This window comes from Meriones unguiculatus, chromosome 15 (genome assembly GCF_030254825.1).
Source record: "Meriones unguiculatus strain TT.TT164.6M chromosome 15, Bangor_MerUng_6.1, whole genome shotgun sequence".
Lineage (NCBI taxonomy): Eukaryota > Metazoa > Chordata > Mammalia > Rodentia > Muridae > Meriones > Meriones unguiculatus.
In genome coordinates this window covers 55,949,818-55,972,672 of record NC_083362.1, presented here as the reverse complement: position 1 = coordinate 55,972,672, position 22,855 = coordinate 55,949,818, and the positions used below count along the sequence as shown (strand labels likewise).

The window sequence follows — 22,855 nt, the reverse complement described above, 5'->3', positions numbered from 1 at the left end:
GCTTTCCCAATAGGGGAGATGCTAGCTAAGCCACCAGGCTCCACTTTAACACCATGCCTTCCAAACAAGGAATTTTATACAGAATTTTATCTACAAACCACTTTTATCAGAATACCAGGGGCTTTATAGACACACGTCGCTGAAAGAGTAATTAGAAACTAACATGGGATTCCAATGTAAATTCACCAGAAAGCTTATTTAGTGTAAATGGGAGTTGTCATTCTGTTGATGGATGCCAGGCTAATGTTATAGAACAAAGACATGCCAGGCCTTTTTGATGAACAAGTATAACCACTAAATCTGATTAAAGATGACATTTGAAAAAGGAAACAAGAAAAAAATGCTTTAGAGACAGATGCTATATAACAGTAGACTGCTTTGTAATTCTTACCTCCCCAGAAGTAAATACACATTTTAGTGTGTGTGTTTGTGTGGATGTGGATGCATGCATGTGCAGATCCCTGTCAAGGCCAGAAGACATTTTCCTCCATGGTGTTATCCTCAGGACCAGCATTTACCTCTGTGAGGCACTGTTTCTCACTGTCTTATAGCTTAACAAACACGATAAAGTGGGTGGTTAGTAAACCCCAAAGATATTTCTGCTTTTGCCTCCCCCAAAACTAGGATTATGACTTGACCATCATCCATGTTCGACCATTCCTGAACTTTTTGCAAGGGTCCTGGGAATCAAATCAAATCCTCACTTTTAAGAGTCAAATATTTTCCCAACTTAGCAATGTCTATGGCTCAGAAACATCTCTATTACAGGGTTTAAGAAGTCACCCTCCAATACCTTTTTCTCAGAGGCGGGACCTGGGGCATCAACCCGCATGCAATCAGACATGCTCTTCTCTGGATCGAAAGCTGCTGACCCTGAGTGCAGTGCTTAGCCTCGCATCCTGAGTGTATCATTTTAGCTTTTTATGGTATCCAACCATGCTTGGGGAGAATGTCCTGCTTCAATGGCTGTAAAGGCCTGAATGATCATGGCTGCATCACACTGTTGTGAGACTCTAATCTTGCATATATACCACTGGCAAACCAAGGAGACCAACACCAGAAGGCCTGCTAACGCTCCCATGCCCGCCCATTCCTTCAGATGATTCATGGCTGCAGCAATCCATGATGATAATCCTGTGGCTAGTCCTGCGTCCACTCTGGTAGAATTTACTGTGACAATGGCCACTCTCAGCTGCTCCATCGTAGTATCGAATTCTCCAGTCCAATTACCTAAAATATAGCTCGACAATTGTTTAGACAGATTTGCAGCACAGGAAAAATTCTCATGTTGTATCGGACGGGTCTGATGCTCTTTGGGTGGATGACACCTAAATGAACATCAGTACAAAGTCCCAATTTATTTCTAATATCAGAGATCAGACCTCTACTCTTGCCTAATGCGTCTAAAACAAAAAGGGGAACTGTAGAGAGCTGCGGAATGCTGTGCCTTAAAGACGGAGCTGGTTTCCGCCTTCCACCTTCCCGATGGTGAGTGCTCTCTGTCACGAACAACTCCACATTTGGCTAAGGCTGAGGATCTGGCTTGCTTCCATGTATGTGGACCTATCTGCATTGCCCACGTGGCACGCCTGGGTTGGCTACCCAGAGGCTATTTAAGCTGTGGGCTGGCTTTCCCCAGGGTCAGATGATTGTTCAAGGTTCCTGAATAAACTGCATTGGAAAAAAAAAAAAAAAAAAAAAAAAAGAAGTCACCCTCGACTGTTCATGGTTATACATGCACACTGCTCTGAAAGACACGTGATCCTAATTGAGATATCTGAAATAATCCTTGAAAAATGTTCCTGTTTATGATGATAGTGTTAGGAGGAGGAAAGATGAGTGTTGCATGTGTTGGTTTTTTTTTTTTTTTTTTTTTTTTTTTTTTTTGTCAACTTGACAAACGCTAGAGTAACTTGAAATCAGGGGCCTACCATTGTAAAAAAAAAAAAAAAATTCTGTGTAAGATCCAGCTGTAGGGCATTCTCTTCTTAGAGATTGACGGGGGAGGACTCAGCCCACTATGGGTGTTGCCATTTCTGGGATAGTCATACTGCATTCTGTTTATAAAAGGCGTCTGAGCAAGTCATGATGTGTAAGCCAATTAGCAGCACCTTTGCATGGACTCTGTGTCAGTTCCTGCATCCAGGCTCCTGCCCTTTCTGACTTTCTGCTACATTGCTTTTGATGATGAACTGTTATTTGAAACTTAGAGTAAAATAAGTCCTTTTATCCTCAAGTTGCTTATGGTTATGGTGTTTCATCACAGGGAAAATAACACTAAAACAGTGCACGAGGAAAAAAAATTTTTTTTCTGTGAAACTTTGATGATTTTTCTCAAGGGATATGGGTCTCATTTAGAGCCTCAAGTCCATTGTTTATTATACTTGTCACTCATGTGGTTCCTTATAACTTTCATAGACCCATATGGCAGAAATAAAAATTTGTCTTATTTCCTCATTTAATTAGTATTTGAAGATGTATGCATTGAGATTAATACAAATCTCATGATTCCAATGCTTCATTAATTCTGATTCTAACTTTATACTTAGCACTAGACTATAATGTATTTGTACCTCCTGTGAATTTAGTTATTGCTTTTACAATATAAATAGCTGCCCCTTGTGTCAGGAAGTTTTCTGTATAACATGCTTATCCATTAACATAATAACTCAAAATAGAAATTCATATAGCAACAAAATGCCTAAAGTCTGACCATTGTATTTTTACTAAGTCTGTTCACAACATTTTGTATGAACTGCCTAAATTAACACAGACCACTTGGAGAATCAAACAATTGTGGTTGCTATTCAGACATACCATGATTTTGAACACTACCATAAAAGTTTTAGACTGTAACAATAATAGGAGACATCAAGTTCTTCAGAGTTCTTTTGTTGGGGGGGATTTTTTAGTATTAATTGCAGTTTATTCACTTTGTATCCCAGCTGTAGACCCCTCCCTCCCTTTTACTCCCACTCTTTCTTCCATATCTCCTCCCATGCCCCGCTCCAAACCCACTGATAGGGGAGGTCCTCTTCCCCTTCCATCCAACCCTAGCCTATTAGGTCTCATCAGGACTGGCTGCATTGTTTTCCTCTGTGACCTGGTAAAGCTGTTCTCCTTTCATGGGGAGATGATCAAAGAGCCAGCTACTGAGTTCATGTCAGAGACAGTGCCTGTTCCTCTTACTAGGGAAACAATTTGGATACTGAGCTGCCATGGGCTACATCTAAGTTCTAGGTTATCTCCATGAATAGTCCTTGGTTGGAGTATCAGTCTCAGAAAAGACTCCTGGGCCCAGATTTCTTGTTTCTGTGGCTCTCCTTATAGAGTTCTTGCATGTATTTGTCAACACAGAATCACTATCAAATCAATTATATCCTATTGCTGTTTCAGTTATTAAACTTAAATGATAAATACTCATGAGTGTAGTGTGAATTTCAGTTTATGTAACTGTCGTGTGCGTGCTGTGTACCTCTCTTCTAGAAATTAATTACAAGCTGCATGCTATGTTCCTGTTTCAAAGTTGCTCTAGTTTATCCAAAGCTATTTTGATGGTGAAAAATGCAGTCATTGTGGGTGCAAGCATAAGTATTTAAAATACAGTTAGAAATTATATTGGGTTCATGTAAGAAACAGTCCCTGTTCCCCTTACTAGGGACCCCCCCCACACACCCTAGGGAGGAACAGCCCTGCTAGGCCACAGAGGAGGACTTTGCAGCCAGGCCTGAAGATACCTGATAAGCTAGGGTCAGGTGAAAGGGGAGGAGGACCTCCCTATCAGTGGACTTGGAAAGGGGTAGGGAGATGAGGAAGGGTGGGATTTGGAAGAAACGAGGGAGCAGGATACAGCTGGGATACAAAGTTAATAAACTGTAACTAATATTGAAAAATAAAAAATGTAACTTAAAAAAGAAATTATATTGGTTTAGGCAGTAGTAAGAGTAGATGTTAAGTTCTCCTCGATACATGACCTCTCCAGTTATATGTAGTTGGCTCTGGTTTACAGAACCAAAAGGAAGTTTCCTCCTATTTAGTGGCTCTTAAGCCAATCCAACAGTTGCAGATTACCCCCAAGATATAAGCACCATGATTGCACTACTGGGGATATCTTGTTGGTTGACCACTCTTGTGATTTGTAGGCATTGCATATGTGTAGGAATATTGATTGCCTCTCTCCTGAAAGTCTTTAAATTAGTAACTTGACAGTTACTTGGGGACCATTCTCCTTCTCTGTATTTACTCACTTGAACTAAAGTGGATGGTTCTTTATCAGTCCTTTAATATAATTCTTTTGTCTACACTTGGGCACTTAGGAATGGCTTTCTTGGCATTTCTTAATTTGAGCTCATTTATTTTCTCCAACTGTGGAATTCTTCACGATTTATGGTCAGCTGATAGGCCCTATTTTACAGTCAATGGTTTCATGAATACATTTTACAAACTGTTATGTTTGTAGTTTGTCCAAGTTAGGACTTGAGGATGGTGAGTTATTGCATACAAGTTTGAACCTTTCCTCTTTTCTAAGATCTTTAGTTTAGCTTAGGTAAATTGTTGGGTTTAGGGATACTTAACACAAGATACTTGTATATTTTATCTGTTATAAATGATTATCATTTTTGCTTTCTAGAGAATCATTTATTCTGTGAAATCAATATTGCACAGAGTATGTGAATAAAGTGTTTTAAGAACATTTATTGTGAAAGTGACTCAAAAATATTGATATAGAAATATCATCCAAAGTTGATGATCTGCCATTACAAGATGGTATTCTAACTGAGCAGATGTAAACACAGAAGAAATCTGGAGGCACTCTCTGAAGTGTGGTCAATAGAGTACCTGCTCTCTGAAGCATTATTATAAAGCCTAAAATGAGTGTGATAATGGTTGACAGCATTTTCTTTATATCCCCTTGTGTGTATTTTCCTTTTTATTTTTTATTTTTTGCTTTTATTCTCATCTTTTTTGTTACCTCATCCTGTTATTATTCTGTATTCTTGGAGGAGTGCCCAGAATATTTTTTTCACCCCTTTAGAGTCTTTCTATGGTTTGATGACCCCATCACTATCCGAAATTATCAATTTGGAATATTAACTTAAAACAACACACATTCATCTTTACCATAGCATGTGATATATTGGAGATAGAGGTCGACAAAACTGATCTCAAGCTTCTTAAATGTTCTTCATCTGACAGTAACCATGGGCTATCAAAAGTATTTTGAGTTCAAAAAGTGACATTCTCCAAATATAAAATATAGACACTAGATATCTATTGCTAGCACGTATAAAACAATGGAGGGCATCAGTAGGATCTTTGTTGGTTGCATATCTTTTGTGAGTACGCATTCAAGTTCAAGGGTGCATACTTGTGTGCATGTGTGCACATGTATGGAGGACAAAGGTCAACACTGAGAGTTGATTTATAAAAGTTATTCACTTTTGTTGTTGTTTGCTTTATCAGTGTCTCACTGAGACCCGTAGTTTGCTGATTATGTTGGTCTCCAAGGATCCTATGTCACCCACTTTTTAATTCTGAGCTATCAGGCCCAATTCTTCTTTCTTCAGTATTTTTTCTTGAGATTACAATATTTATACATCATGTTTTCCCTTCCCTTTCTTATTTCAACTCCTCCTTTGTACAGTTAACTGCCTCTTTCAAATTCATAGATGCTTTTAAAAATTGTTGCTATAGTAATGCAGCCATGACCATTCAGGCCTTTACAGCCATTGAAGCAGGACAGTCTCCCCAAGCATGGTTGGCTACCATAAAAAGCTAAAATGTTACGCTCAGGATGCGAGGCTAAGCACTGCACTCAGGGTCAGCCGCTTTGGACCCAGAGAAGAGCATGTCTGGTTGCATGCGGGTTGATGCCCCAGGTCCCGCCTCTGAGAAAAAGGTATCGGATGGGTCTGATGCTCTTTGGGTGGATGACACCTAAATGAACATCGGTACAAAGTCCAATTTATTTCTAATATCAGAGATCAGACCTCTACTCTTGCCTGATGCGTCTAAAACAAAAAGGGGGAACTGTAGAGAGCTGCGGAATGCTATGCCTTAAAGATGGAGCTGGTTTCCGCCTTCCACCTTCCCGATGGTGAGTGCTCTCTGTCACGAACAACTCCACATTTGGCTAAGGCTGAGGATCTGGCTTGCTTCCATGTATGTGGACCTATCTGCATTGCCCTCGTGGCACGCTGAGGTTGGCTACCCAGAGGCTATTTAAGCTGTGGGCTGGCTTTCCCCAGGGTCAGATGATTGTTCAAGGTTCCTGAATAAACCTCATTGAAAAAAAAAAATTGTTGCTATATACTATATAAATATGCAGTATTGTATATATTTAATAATATAAAACATATATTATAGTATATTTTATATTATATCAAATATACATTATTTATTAAACATATAATGATATATTTGTTGTATATAATATATAATACCATGTATATTTGGAATACATGTAGAAATGTATTCTAAATATGTAGGCATAGAAATATATTCCAAATAAGTAGATACAACCTTCTTAGTCTGTGTAATGTTTTTTGTCTGTGGGAGATTCAAGGCTGATTAGTTGATACTGAATAACCAATATCAAATAACTGATATCTTCCCCGGAAAAGACTATTTCTTTTGTTGTCCGTATTCTGAAATTGCTGTAGTTCTTTGTCTAGGGCTGGGGCAATTTGGTCTTTTTTTTTTTTTTTTTTTTTTTTCTTGTTGTGTGAGTGTTTGTTATTGTCCTTGTTCAGCTCATGTTTAGGTAGCCATGTTGGTGAGAATTCACAAATGGTGTAACTTCTCTCACATTTCTTGGAAACACAATATCCAGCAAACTTCTCTTCCTCTGCCTTTGACAATGTGGTTGTTGGCAATGAAACTTAGCTCCTCGTGCTTGCACAGCAAACAGTCTATGAGATACACCATTTCTCTGATCCCTTGAAAGCATTTTTTTAGTGCAGTGTTTTTCATGTTTACTATTGCATAAAATTTACTATTACGTAAACTGTAACTGTTTTTACTAAAAAAAAGTCTTTGGCTTCTAGGACAATCACAAGCACATGCATGTTTCATTTTCTCTTTCTCTGCAATAGTGCTGTTTCATGATATGAATACCTAATAAATATTTACTGATTTACATTTAGTCTCTTTTTTGAAAATAGCAATATTTTACTTAATTTTCCTCTGGCCTTCCAGTTTGGTTTAGACTTAAACTGCTGGACTATATTTTGTTGTTGATGGGAATATTTAGAATTAGACACTGGACAGTTTGTTCAAGGTTGCTTAGAGAAATACTACCAAAAAAAAAAAAACACATGAATTGGTATAGAAGGACTTTTCAATGGAGGCTGAATGACAGGCAGCAAATAGTAACAGCTACTGTGTGGAAAATAAAGACAGATATTCTCTGATATTTCCGATAAAAGAAATCGACTAATTCTGAAAATTTATGAAAACATTCCACAAACCAACCTGAATATTTCCAGTGTCAGGATTCCCACTGGTGTTGGTGGAAACTGGCATAAGCAAGGTATCCTGGACAGTGGAATAAAATGAACAGTATGTGATGCGGAGATATTTGAATAAATCAAAATGCAAATGGAAAGATATTAAGAGAATGGCAGTACTGATAATTGTCATTATAGCAGGGAGAATGGTGGATTTTAAATTTTACATTTGATGAAATAATTAAAGACCTAGTTCTAGTATGAGACTTAAAGGTCTTAAGAGACTGTAAGCTGACTTTTAACTGAGAGAAGGTTTATTATAGAATCTACTTTGCTGACATAGGAAAATCTATTTCTATGGATTGAGCTATGATATACCTTAAAAATGGAAAATTAAATCATCAGGCCGTCAAGTGCTTCTATTCATTGTGATAGTTTTGTTGCTGTTTTTATTATTAAACATGCTACAATCTTCTGGTATTCAGTATTTTGGGTTTTTGTTGTTGTTGTTTTGGGTTTGCCTCTCTTATTCATCCTAACAATATAACTCTCAGTATTTCATTCTGAGAAAATGAGGATTAAGACTGACTCCTTGGAGAACACCCTCAAACATTTTAATGCCATTGTTCCTAGATTGACAGAAAAAATGATTTGCCAACATATATATGCATGTATTCCATATGTACATGAATACATAACACACACACAGACACAGCCTACAGATGCTAATCAAAAAAACAACATTTCCTCTGATAAACTCTGCTGACAGAGCTTGTCTAGCACCTCCAAGTTTCCGTTTCTCTTGACTACAAAAAGGATGATGTGAGTGTGGCCGTAATAAAAGGGTCTGACACTCATCAACATTTCCCCAAGAGACATATGCTGTCTCTGTACCTCATATCTTGTGTGAAGAATGTACAGGGTTTAGGTACCCAATTTAACTTCAAGGAATCATTCGCTAACCTTTAAAAAATGTTTTTAATGGAAAGAAAAAAGTTGAGGCCAGGATATTTTCTCAGTAAATATTGATCATCCTTTGATACTTTAGACAGAAGCTTTCTCGGGGTTGTACCCTATAACTTCAAATAACTTCTGGTGGTCTTTTGCTCATCCTTCAGAAGCTTTTATAGAAATATCAATTGGGGAGTGAATTCAGATAGGAATGAGTGATAGAGAAAATGCCAACTCTGGGAATTATAAACTAAAGAGCTTCCTCAGGCTCCTTAATTTGTAAGTTGATATCCAGGATTCCTGCTTCCTCTGCCGAGAGGAACAGTTCCTGGGTGCTTTAGTACAATTTCACTATTCCTTAGAATAATATGGATGCACTTTAATCTGGTGGCTATATGCAGGAATAGGAGGTCCACATGAATTTAAACTCATTTTTATCATTAATGTCTTGGATATCCCAGGGAAAATTTTTCCAGATACTATATTATCTCTCATCTGATCTCATTCATCTCTGTGTCAAATATTCTAGAGAGAGAGCAGAGGTATTTTTCCCGAGAAGGGGGACAATAAGAATTGTATATCCTTGCCCAAAAATTCAAAGGTATGGGAAATTCAATCCAGTTTGTCTCTGAACATTTAATTAACTAATTAGCATTAATTAATAAGACTAGATTAAATTTGATTGTCACTGTATTGGTGGTTTGCTAGTGTGTGAATGTCTATTTGTGGGCATGCATGTGCCTCAACATGCATGTGAAGGTCAAAAGGAAACATTTGGTAGTTATTTCGTACTCTCCACTTCCATGAACCTGGGACCCATTTGTTTGTGCTGTTGTATGCTGTACTCCATGATAGCTGTCCCCTGAACTTCTGATCAGTTCTCCTATTTCCAGCTTCCTATCTTTCTAAATACATCCAGCTTTTTTACCTGGGATGAGGAATGGAACCTAGGTTATAAGACTTGCAGGTCAAGTACTTTGATCCACTGAGTTATCTTGGCAGTTGCCCCTTTGAACATTTTTGAAAGATGCTTTCTTGACAGTTGAAAAAAATCTTGACTCTAAACACATAGATTCAAAGAATGGTGGTCTGTTTTGGAGTAAAATCATAACTCAAGTCTCCTTATAATAAAAAGGAACTATTAGCTTCTTCTGTCGTTACTGTTTAAAGCAGCTATAGGAAAGTCTTGTTTTTGAACTATCTTGTTACCTCATTTCATATTATGTATGTGAGAGTGAAAACTATTTGAGGAATGGGCCTCCTAGCATATTGTACATTTATTCTTGAACAAGAACAAAAACAAAACTGTGGCAGAAATCCTGACAAAAACAACCAAAGGGAGAAAGGGTTCGTCTGGAAACAGTTTTGAGAAGATAATCCACGGTAGTGGGGAAGAAATGAGAAGCTATATGAATCAGCTGGACACACCTGCAGGCAAGAAGGAAGACAGGTAAACGGGAGCTCAGCTTTCGTTCTCCTTTCGATTCAGTCTGGTTCCCCAGATAATAGGATGGCGCCACTCCGCTCAGAGTGCACCTTCCTTCCGCAGTTAAACCTTCTTTGGAAGACCCACGTATCAGCAACCAAGAGTTTTGTTCCCATGGTTATTCTTAATTTTTTAAATTAAAAATTAAATTAATATATTTATTACAATTTATTCAATTTGTATGTTCACTGTAGCCTCCTCTTTTGTCTCCACACAGTCCCACCTGTGCTTGTTCTTCTCCCCATGTGCCCTTTCCCTAGGCCCCTGATAGAGGCAGATCTCCTCCCCTTCTATCTGACCCTAGCCTATCAGCTCTCATGAGGACTGGCTGCATCATCTTCCTTTCTGGCCTAACAAGGCTGCACCCCAAAGCGGGAGGTGATCAAAGAGCCAGCCACTGAGTTCATATCAGAGACAACCCCTGCTCCTTTACTAGGGAACCTACTTGGAAACTGAGCAGCCAGTGGGCTTCCTTTGAATAGGCGGTCTAGGTCCTCTCCATGCATGGTCCTTAATTGGAGTATTGATCTCCGTAGGCACCATCGGGCCCCAGGTTTTTTGCTCTGTCAGTCTCCTTGTGGACCCCCTTCTTCCATAAGATTTCCAGCACTCTGCCCAAACTTCTGCTATGAGTCTCAGTAAGAATACCACTCAGCAATTAAAAACAAGGAAATCATGAAATTTGCAGGCAAATGGTGGGAACTAGAAAAGATCATCCTGAGTGAGGTAACCCCACATCAGAAAGACACACATGGTACATACTCATTTAAAGGTGGATAATAGCCATATAGTATAGAATAAACATGCTAAAATTTATAGTCCTAAAGAAGCTGAACAACAAGGGGACCCTAGGGAAGAGGCTGAAACCTCTTTCAGAAGGTCAAACAGGATAGACATCAGAAATAGGAGAAGACAAAGAACAGGACAGGAGCCTTCCACAGAGCACCTTTGAAAGACTCTACCCAACAGGGTGTCGAAGGAAAACTAAGAGTCTTCATTTTTTAAAAGTAATTTTCTTTTATAAAATTAAAATATTATTATGTATTGTTTGTGTGAGTGTGTGTGTGAGAGAGAGAGAAAGAGAGAGAGAATGTCACATGTGTCTAGGTGCCTGAGGATTCCAGAAAAGGACATTGATCCCCTGGAGCTGGCATTCCAGGTACTTGTGAGCTACCTGGTCTGTGAGGTGGGCTTAACTAGGGTCCTCTGTAAAAGCAGTATGAGCTCTTAGTCAATAAACCATCTCTTCAACCCTGTCTCCCATAGGGATTTTTAACCTAACCCAAACGACAATGATGGTTACCCACTGTATAGCCCGACAGTCTATGCTCTTCACTTGTATGTATCACTAGAAGTCTATAAATTATTCTGAATTACATAATATCCATCTGCAGTACCTTGCAGAGCAGTAACTAGATGTTGTGGGTTTGGTGGATATAAGAAATGTATGAATGTTGACTGTTTCAGGCACCTCATGATAACCAGTGCTAAACTGGATTGTTTAATAAGCCAATCTTACCACTATAATATTTACTGGAACAGATTTTCAAGTGTTTCTTTCTGCGGGTAAACAACAGTTTTTACTTTTTATTTAGCTGGTGGAACCAGGGACTTTGGAATGCCTTCTTGTTATCCAGAAATCTCAGATCTTTCAGCCTCAGACTGAGTTAGGGAAGCAGTTGTAAAGTTGACTGAGCTTGGATCAGATTGTAGGAATTTCAGCTCCATGTTTGATACAATTTTTAAAATCGTAAAGTCTGTTTTATTTTTGCAATGATTCATCAGTATGTGGTCTCGTCATTTGCAGCTACCTCAGAAGATTTATAGAGGCATTTCAAGAGAAATAATAAGGAAATTGAAGGAAAAAATGTTGTCGGGGAAGCTAGTAATGCCAGTCATAAATGTGTGTTAGAATCCATTAATTACTTAATACAGTTTAATTCCAAAATTTAAATAGTTTACATTGATTCTTGTGTTTCTTGTTGTTCTGTGTCAGTCATAGAGAAAATAAATTTATGAGCAAGAAATGATAAAATTTTTCTAAGACATCTGGATAAATTCATCTGAACTTCAAGAATGAATTTAGAAGAGTAGCTATGTTGGTACATGCTCCTAATCTGAGCACTTGGGAATTGGATACATGAGAACTGTAAGTATGAGGCCAGCCTGGGCTACAGAAAAAAAGGAGTTAAAAATGACATTACTTAGTATTAGCATGTGAATTTATTCTGAAACTCAGCTTCTTTCACCAATCTGGCAAGTTAGAACATGGAGCTTAATATGAGCTGAGTAAAATAGGGAAGGAATGTGAATTTGATGAAGTTTTCTGGCAATTAGAGCAATTTATTTCACTATTAACATGACAGGCTCGAAATAGAAATCAGCTATGGATGAAAATGCAATTTTGTTGCTGGGTATTCCCAGTGCCATGTAATTAAATAAAAAAATGGGGTCAAGGGGCAAAGGGGCGTCTGCAGTGGACTCCTCCTGTGGAGCAGTCATCAATCATGTCTGGATTTGCTGCCTCCCGGTTGTAGATGATGTTGATCTGCAAGACGGTGTTACATTGGGATGTTTTTCCACTCTAAATACATTACAAGTGGAAAACAATAATCTCATTTAATTAGAAATACCAGATTTAACATACTATATTATTTTCTGTGTGGTGGTTGGAAAAGTGGTATAATAGTTTGTTTGAAATGAAATAAAAATATCAGTATGTCCCCTCCAGGTCTTTCTATCTCCCCCCTTCTTTTGTAAGATTTCCAGCACTCTGCCCAAAGTTTGGCTAAGAGTCTCAGCCTCTGCTTTGATACCCTGCTGGGTAGAGCCTTTCAGAGGCCCTCTGTGGGAGGCTCCACACAGAGAGCAACAGAACCAAGAAATCTGGGCACAGGGGTCTTTTCTGAGACTGATATTCCAACCAAGGACCATTCATGGAGATAACCTAGAATGGATGCAGAGATGTAGCCTATGGCAGTTCAGTATCCAAGTGAATTCCCTAGTAAGGGGAACTCTGAGTTAAACTCAGTGGCTGGCTCTTTGATCTCCTCCCCCCTCAGGGGGAGGAGCCTTACCAGGCCACAGAGACAGTGTAGTCAGTCCTGATGAGACCTGATAGAATAAGATCAGAAGGAAGGAGAGGAGGACCTCCCCTATCAGTGGATGGCATGCAGTAAGAGAGGTGGGGGGCATTTGGAAGGAATGAGGGAGGGGGCTACAGCTGGGATACAAAGTGAATAAACTGTAATTAATATAAACATTTTTTTTAAAAGTATCAGTATGGACCATGCATGAAAATTACCTAGAACCCCTACACAGATGTAGCCCATAGTGGCTCAGTCTCCAAGTGGGTTCCATAGCAATGGGAACAGGGACTGTCTCTTACATGAACTCATTAGCTGGCTCTTTGATCACCTCCCCCTGAGGGGTGAGCAGTCTTACCAGGCCACAGAGGAAGACAAGACAGCCAGTCCTAATGAGACCTGATAGGCTAGGGTTAGAGGGAAGCAGAGGAGGACCTCCTCTATCAGTGAACTTGGGGAGGGGCTTGGGAGGAGATGAAGGAGGGAGGGTAGGATTAGAGGGGATAAGGGAGGGGTCTACAGCTGGGATACAAAGTGAATAAACTGTAATTAATACAAAATTTATTAATTAAAAAGAACAAAAATATCATAATTGAATAATGCAATATTAATATGTTATTCATAATCTCACAATATAGAGAAGGGTGTAGGCTTGTGGCGTCATTTATTCAAGGAGATGTTCTAATCCAATTCTAAAATTTATGTGATGTTGAATATAAACTAGATTATATAGATGCTTTGCATCTAGTTTTGTTTGGCTTCTTTAGACTATATTTGAACACATAAGGTAGTGTAAATGTGTCTTGACTTCTACAAACAAAATTAAAGCCAACATTATTTGTCCTGACAAGCCCTGACATGAACCAAACTTGTTTATATGAATATTGATCTTCATATAAAAATTTTATAAAATATACAACAAAGTGTTTTTATCACTAGTATACTAGAAGGATGTTTCTATATTCTTGTCTAGTTTGAATGTCTGTCAGAATTCTAGTAATTAGCTCCACTGGGCTTACATGATTAATTAATGGTAAAGTATAAGTTGGCAAATATCTCCTTTCCGCCAATACCAATTGTGCAGATTTAAAATAGTATCTTTTTTTAGTATCCTTGTGTTCATCTATATGTTTATTTTGCTGCACTATTTATCAAGATTCTCTCTTGTGATGGAAATCAATATGATGAATATGATGAGTCCCTGACATCAAGAAAGTTAAAAAAGTAGTATAAATGGAAGTGTGCAAGGAAATGCATGTTATATTATCAAGACAAACTATGATGTATATGCCTAGGTATCCCAGTGTGGGCATAACGACCGATTGCTTAAATTCTTCTGTGGCTACATTTACGTACACAGTATACATGATGGCAAAAGGGACTTTCTGGTATAACAGCTAGGGTAATGTGAGTTGAAGTCATTTGCTAAATATGAAGACCTGGATATTAGTCAATGATAGAGTATGGAGGGAGCCAGGTTCTAGAGTAGCCCCCACTTAAGGAGAAACATGAATAAGAAGGAAGCCTGCAGACAGGTAGGCCTGCCCAGTCACTGAGTAGAAATTGTATAATGTAGGGGTCATTTATAGACTTAAGCAATATAACAGGAAGAGTAGTCTATGGAAACATAGTGATTTATTGTATACATAGGGAAAGTCAGTTGTCTCTGAAACAAAGCAATACACACACACACACACACACACACACACACACACACACACACACACACACTTTCTCAAGCCTGCACACATGGTCTCAATACCAAGTTTCAAGTTTGGACATTTGGAAACAGAAAGTATAGGATTTTGTCAGCTTATAGATAGAAAAGCAGAAATCTGGAAATCATCAAGTATCATCAACTTTGGGGCAAAAGAAACGAACTTTGAGGACCTAATTATGCGCAAAAGAGGAGCTATCTCCAAAGACAACAGAAGACGGTTTGGAGTGACTTTCAAGGCAGGAGAAATTATTGAACAAAAGAGAAGAAATATTTTTAATAGGAGGACTAAAGGTGTCAACTAGCCTCAGTCAGGGGACATGTGGCTGTTTTAGCAGATAAGACTCATCAGAATGAGGAAGCAGAGGCCTGTATGGAGAGGAAAACAGTGAATGAGCAAGGAGTAAAGGGAGGTCTGCACAGTGCCTATAAGAGATTTTTCCCTTCATGTTGCCTGTGATTCATTTATTTAAATAATTTTCTATTACATGCATGTGATCCACTAAGCCATATCTCATGAGTATCTATTGCTATAAATGTTCAACTGGAACAACCTTTCACACCCCTCTTTCTCACTGTAGTTTTTGTGGTTGTTTTATCTATCTATCTATCTATCTATCTATCTATCTATCTATCTATCTATCTATCTATCTATCGAGACAAATCTCACCATGTAGCCTTGGCTGGCCTGGAGCTAAAGACGCTGACCAGGGTGGCCTTGACCACAAAGAGATCCATGTCACTCTTTCTCCCAAGTGCTGGGATTAACATGTGCACCACTTCTCCTAGCATCTGTCTTTACTTTTTTTTTTTTTCTAATATTTTTCAAGAGTGCTGGTTTATCTTATTTTTTCTCCATTAATTAATTAATTAATTAATTCACTTTTCATCCTGATCTCAGCTCCCCTTCTCTCCTCCCAGTCTCTCCCTCACATGCCCCTCCCCCCATTCTTCCCCTCTCCTTCTCCTCTGAAAGGGGGGAGGTCCCCCGTGGGTACCAACCTGCCCTGCCCTGGCACTCTAAGTCACTGCAGGACTAGGTGCATCCTCTCACACTGAGGCCAGACAAGGCAGCCCAGTTAGGGGAACAAGATCCAAAGGCAGGCATCAGAGAGGGCCCCTTCCTCATTTGTTAGGGGACCCACATGAAGACCAAGCCTCACATCTGCTACCTATGTGTAGGGGCCCTAGGACTAGTTCATGAATGCTCTTTGGTTGGTGTTTTAGTCTCTATGAGGCCCCATGGGCCCAGGTAAATTGACTCTCTAAGTCTTGTTATGGACTTCTTGACCGCTCCTGTCCCTCAGTCTTTCTGCCTACTCTTCGATAGGACGTCCTAAGTTCTGTCTAATGTTTGCTGTGGGTCTCTGCATCTGTTTCCATCAGCTGCTAGGTGAAGCCTCAGAGGAGTTACGCTAGGCTCCTGTCTACAAGCATAGCAAACTCACATTAATAGTGTCAGAGATTGGTTCTTTCCCATGGATGGGTCTCTAGTAGGGTTGGTCTTTGGTTGGTCATTCCCTCAATTTTTTGTCATCTTTGTCCCCGTACATTTTGGGGGCAGGACAAATTTTGTTATGAATGTTTTGTGGATGGGTTGGTGTTCTTATCTCTCCACTGGAAGTCCTGCCTGGCCAAAGGAGGTGGCCTCTTCAGGCTCTATATTTTCCACTGCTAGGAGTCTCAGCTAGAGTGACCACTGTAGACTTCCTGGGTTTATATTAATTCATTAAGAAAGATTGTTAACAGGAACTCTTTCTGAAAAGTCTTGTTTGCTTTTCTTCTCTGGAATTTTCACTTTTACCATCTTAAAAATCAATTCTTTCTCTCTCTCTCTCTCTCTCTCTCTCTCTCTCTCTCTCTCTCTTTTGTTACGGTTTCTGACATAGTTTTCTGTAGCTTTATTGAACAATTTGAGTTCCTACTAGGTAGGAACATCTTGAATTTCTGTTTTCAAATTTTTAGTTTTCTGAAAACATATTTGGACAAATCTCACTGTCACCAACACTGCTGTGTTAAAGTTCCTACAATTTAGTAAAATATGATTAAACTGTTGTATACTATCTTCATGTGGGTAAATTAGGTATATGGTCAATTTTTTCTTTTCCTTTTTTTCTTTTTCTTTTTGTTTATTTGACAACAGAAAACATTAGTCTTTATTTTTGTTTTACAGCCTATTTCTCAGAATTGCTATTTGTGTTTCTAGCAACACAAATAGGGGACTCTACAGTACTCATGCCACAGAAAACTACTGCTGAGTTATTAATTTTCAAGCTTGGGTGTTTACTACCCTAAGCCAAACCCACCCTATCTCAACACCGATGCAGTGCTGGCACTTTTTGCCAGCATCGGTTCTCCTATGAGCTAAATCACAGAAGAGAACGACATGTTTTTGACAAATGTTTCCTAGAATGAACAGAAACCTGCTTGACTTTGCCCTCTTTGAAAACTACTGGAGAGAACGGGAAGTGTTTCTGAGCCGCTGTCTCCTGGTCCTGCCATCCTGAGAGGAGTAGCTGCTCGACCCAATGACAGAACACACTGATGTCTGCACAGATTCTTGGGTCCATAGGAGCCTTGTCACTATGGGAAGCCAAGGTCTGGTTCTACCTCTTATTTCCTAATAAGCTAGTCTGTTTCCCTGAAACTGGTCATTTAAATGATTTACATTAATTTGCTTAAAACGCCCCCCAATACAATTGGTGCTACAATGTCAAAATTGGGGGAAGGAGATACAGCTAGGGGAATAGGGTCAGGAAGGTGACCAGTGATTCTGGTGCTGGAACACATCACCCATAGCAGGCAGACAGGAAGGCCTCATAGGAGCGTGCTCATGGACTGGATGGGCTTCCCTTTGTTTCAGGCTATGCTACTATCCTTTCTATGTTTGCGTGTGAGGTTCAGGAGCTACACGCCTCTTTCCCAGGGCAGAGACCCGCAACATTGCTGTATCCACCCTTCATGCTGAGGTAACGGTAGCGTGGAGAGCGGGTGGCCAAGTTCCTCAGGAGTGGACTCCTTGTCTAGTGACCCTAGCTAAGGTGCGGCCTTGTCCTTCTCTGTGGGGAGCAGTGTCCACTGAACACCTGACATCACTGTGTCCCGTGAAAGGCTGGCTCATCCCAGCACTACGGTCACATGTGTTAGTGCTTTCCCTTCTGTCAGGAGAGGGGGTACCCACTTTCTCTTTTTGTATAGAAGGCATATCACAGAGTGATAAGTGTACTTTACAAAATGTGCTTTTATCAGATGCAAATATTGTCTATTTTTAAAGATCATTCTGTTTTTTTCCCCCCTCTGTGTCTACATTTAGAAACATAGAATTTGACAGTTGTTTCTTTTTCCCTGTTCTTCTGTCTTTTACAGAATAACTATAAGTCCAGTTTATCATATCAGGGAAAATATGGTCTCTTAAAAGTGACATAAAGATACAAAGATTAGCTTCAGTTTTCAAACATTTGCTTTTTCTTGAAAACTATTCAGTTTCATTTCAGATACCCATCAATAGTATTTGATTTTGTTTCCTCAAGATATTGATGCTTATGGGAAAAAGTTACATTAATAATATAGTGGCCTGAATAATTTCTTAATTAGAAAAATCTAAATTTAAATTTGGATGTATTTATTATTCAAGAATATTTTCAGGCTCCTTCTTTTTTTTCTTTGCAACTGTCAGAGTTTTAACATTAAGTAGGCAAACACTGGGCTGAGCACAGGGAGCCTTGTGGAAGAATGGGGAAATGATAGAAGGACCCAGAAGGAGTTCCATAAGGAGACTAACAGAGTCTACTAACCTGGGCCTAGGGGGTGTTATGGAACAAGGACCTTCCATGGACTCAACCTAGGCCCTTTACAGATATGTAGACAATGGGTAGATAGGCCAACATGTGGGTCCCTAGAAAGGGCAGTGAGGGTAGGAGGGCTGTCATTGATATGGAGTGTATTGCCTGCCTTTCATTCACTTGCCCCAGGCATGGCTGCTTCTCCAGACCACAGAGAAAGAAGAAGCACTCAGTTCTGATGCAACTTGATGGGCTGGGATGGTGTGTGTGTGTGTTTGTGTGTGTGTAGGGGGGATCACTTTTCTGAAAGGGAGGGGAAAAGGGAGGGAGGGAAGAGGGACAGTGGAACTGGGAGGAGAGGAGGTGAGGGGGTAACAATTGGGATGTGAAGTGAATTAAAACAATATATGCTAGATATTTATCTAGCACATATCAATATGTGCTAGATAAACAAGCAATGTCCTTAGAGTTTTCTGGGCTCAGACATTACCGTTGTGTGCACCTCATAGTCAGGAGACAGGACTGGTCAAAAGCAATCTGTGTGATCATTGTGGCAAACACACCATTCCTATGATGACATGTTGAAACAGAAGTCATCAAATCTATGTAATCACATAAACACAGAATTGTGTCAGTATTGTGACCTGGATAAGTCCTGAACATCTCTGTTTGATGTCCTACATAACCATTGCAGGTGATGGCAGAAAGACATCTAACTCCTGTATTAAAAGCAGGGCTCTTTTGGCCCTTTGTCCAAGTATTGCTAATGATGATGTCAAAATTCAGTGTCACTCAGCTTCCTTCTGGCCTTCTTATATCTGGCATGCAAATGTAAATCTTCACAAACTCTGTCCTTTCTCTAGCCACTCCCCTCCTTCCCTCTGTGTCTTCCCTTCCCTTTTATTAATGTAAACAATTATTTGTGTTAATATCTAAAAATAATAGCTTCAATGTGAAGAGAAGGTAGCTCGTTGAGATGAAAATCTGTATTCCTTCCGTTTTCTTAATGGTCACAATAAATGCCATCTTAGAATGAAATTCCACTAATTACTTAGGCAAAGCTAAAATATTTATTCATGTTTTACAGGAGGTCATAATGTATTATCCTCTTGGAAGTTTATAAGAGCTGTTCATTTCTTTCTTCAATTACAGAAATTATTTGACATTTGAGATACTGTTTTCTTAATAAAAGTGAAGAAGTGATTACTTAGAAAAATTTGAAACCCATATTTCGCTAATCTTTTATTGTACTACAATTATACTTGGTAATAAAATGGAATCTCATTCACCCCTTATTTTGATGGGTCATAAATTAAAACACATGAGGCTGTAGAGTAGGAAATTTTATGTTTCAAACTTGAGCCTCCTACACTGAACAGAAGAAAGATAAGTGTTCTGAATCAGGCACATTTTATACAAATAGCTCTATGTTTAAGAACAGATACACTTAAACATTTGCAGTAAATGTGACACTGTTTTATCAGCACATAAAACTTCAGGAAACGTTTTTTTGTGAGTGTGCATCAAATTATATACCAGACCACAGTGTAAGGTTCTTCACATGAATGGGATAGTTGATACTGTAGTTGATAGTTAAATACTGATGGTACTTAAGTCTCCTTTCCAAAATCATCTGCCTGAGGCAGGATGTTCATTAGTTTGAATTTAGCTCAAACTGAGTTATACAGTGAACTAAGTGTAGCTGATGGTACACTGCTAGATCCTATCTGCAAAAGGAACACAAGCCACGTTCAACAGAAAACAAACAAGTGCAGTGAAATACATCAGCATTCCAGTGAGAATGGCTATCACGGTCAACACCAAGATAGTAGATTCTGGGGAGGATGCAGAGAGAAGGGAGCCTTACACACTCTTGGTCAGAAGACCACAGCCATAATAGAGAATAGTAGAGAAGCTCCTTCAAGTATTATGAGTGGGATTATTATAATATCAGAGGTTCTGCTATTGGGCATTTACGAAAAGAAAGGAAAACAAGCATTTTGGGGCCATAGTTACCTGCCATGTGTTTTGCAATTCTATTCATAGTGGCCCCTAAATGAAAGCAACCTGAGTCCATTCACCAATGTGTGGAATGGATTCTGTGTAGCTGCCAAGAATAATTAAGTAATAATTAAGAATAATTATTATTAAGAATAATTAATTATGTTTATGACAGCATAGACAGAGCTGAAAATCATTAGACTTAGTGAAACAAGCCAGGTATAGAAAGATAGATAACACAAGATCATGTGTCTACATATTCTTTTTTTTTTAATTTAATTTTTTTTCTTATCAGTTACATTTTATTAACTCTGTATCCCAGATGTGTCCGGCTCCCTCATTCCCTCCCAATCCCATCCTCCCTCCCTCATCTCCACCATGCCCTCCCCATTCATCCTATCCTGTTTTATCAGGTATCTTCAGGACTGGCTGTGAAGCCCTCCTCTGTGGCCTAACAGGACTGCTCCTCCCTTGGGGGTTGGGGAGGTCAAAGAGCCAGTCATTGAGTTCCTGTTAGAAATAGTCCTTGTTCCCCTCACTATGGGAAACCAATTGGTTACTGAGCTACCACAGGCTACATCTGAGCAGAGGTTCTAGGTTATATCCATACATGGTCCTTGGTTGAATGTCAGTCTCTGAAAAGACCCTGTGCCCAGATATATTTGGTCCTTGTGGAGCTCCTATCCTTTCCCCATCATACTAACTCCCCTTCTTTCATATGATTCCCTGTACTCTGCCGAAGGTTTGGTCATGAGTCTTTTTATCTGCTTTGAAAACACTGCTAGTTAGAGTCTTTCAGATGCACTCAGTAGACTCCGGTCATACATTCAGTGCACATCCCATCTGTCTTTCTAAACGAGAATTGATCATCTTACCCCATGTCTGCTCTCTTGAATATCTTTTTTAGGTGTATAGATTTCATTATGTTTGTCATATCTTATAGGTCTATATAAGTGAGTATATACCGTGTTTGTCTTTCTCCTTCTGAGATATTTCACTCAGAATGATCTTTTCTAGATCCCACCAGTTGCTTGCAAATTTCATGATTTTCTCTTTTTGATTGCTGAGTAGTATTCCATTATGTAAAAATACCACAATTTCTGTACCCATTCCTCCATTGATGGACATCTGGGTTGTTTCCAGGTTCTGGCTATTACAAATAAAGCTGCTATAAACATGATTGAGCAAGTATCCCTTTTGTGTACTTGAGCAAAGTTTGGGTATATACCTAGCAGTGGTATAGCTGGGTCTTGAGGAAGCACTATTCCTAATTGTCTTAGAAAGCACCAGATAGATTTCCAGAGTGGTTGTACCAGTTTACATTCCCACCAGCAGTGGAGGAGGGTTCCCCTTTCTCCACAACCTCTCCAACATGTGTTGTCACTTGAGCTTTTGATCTTGGCCATTCTGATGGGTGTAAGGTGAAATCTCAGGGTTGTTTTGATTTGCATTTCCCTGATGGCTAATGAGGTTGAGCATTTCTTTAAGTGTTTCTCTGCCACTCGATATTCCTCTGTCAAGAATTCTGTTTATTTCTGTTCCCCATTTTTTAATTGGATTACTTGGTTTGCTGCTTTTCAGCTTCTTTAGTTCTTTATATATACTGGATATTAATCCTCTGTCAGATAAAGGGTTAGTGAAGATTCTTTCCCAATCTGTAGGCACTTGTTTTGTTTTGATGACGGTGTCCTTTGCTTTACAGAAGCTGTTCAGTTTCATGAGGTCCCATTTATTGATTGTTGCTCTTAGAGCCTGTGCTGTTGGTGTTCTGTTCAGGAAGTTGTTTCCTGTGCCAATGAGTTCTAGGCTCTTACTCACTTTTTCTTCTAACCGATTTAATATGTCTGATTTTATATTGAGGTGTTTGATCCACTTGGACTTTAGTCTTGTGCTTGATGATAAATATGGATCTATTTTCATTTTTCTGCATGTAGAGATCCAGTTGGACCAGCACCATTTGTTGAAGATGCTGTCTTTTTCCCATTGAATGGTTTTGGCTTCTTTGTCAAAAATCGAGTATTCATAGGTGTGTGGGTTTATTTCTGGGTCTTCTATGCGGTTCCATTGATCCTCCTTTCTGTTTCTATGCCAATACCACGCAGTTTTTATTACTATTGCTCTGTAGAACAACTTGAGATCGGGGATGGAGATACCTCCAGATGGTCTGTTGTTGTACAGGATTGTTTTGGAGATTCTGGGTTTTTTGTTTCTCCATATGAAGCTGAGAATCTTTTTTTTTTTTCAAAGTCTGTAATGAATTGAGTTGGTATTTTGATGGGAATTGCATTGAATCTGTAGATTGCTTTTGTCTGGATGGCCATTTTCACAATGTTAATCCTACCAATCCATGAGCACGGGAGATCTTTCCATTTTCTGATATCTTC

At 39.2% G+C, this 22,855-nt stretch overlaps 1 protein-coding gene across 5 annotated transcripts in view; it reads left to right on the top strand.

The window, feature by feature from the left end:
• Window positions 1–22,855, top strand: part of Erbb4 (erb-b2 receptor tyrosine kinase 4) — a 1,096,075-nt gene that overhangs the window by 201,588 nt on the left and 871,632 nt on the right. The window lies entirely within an intron of this gene.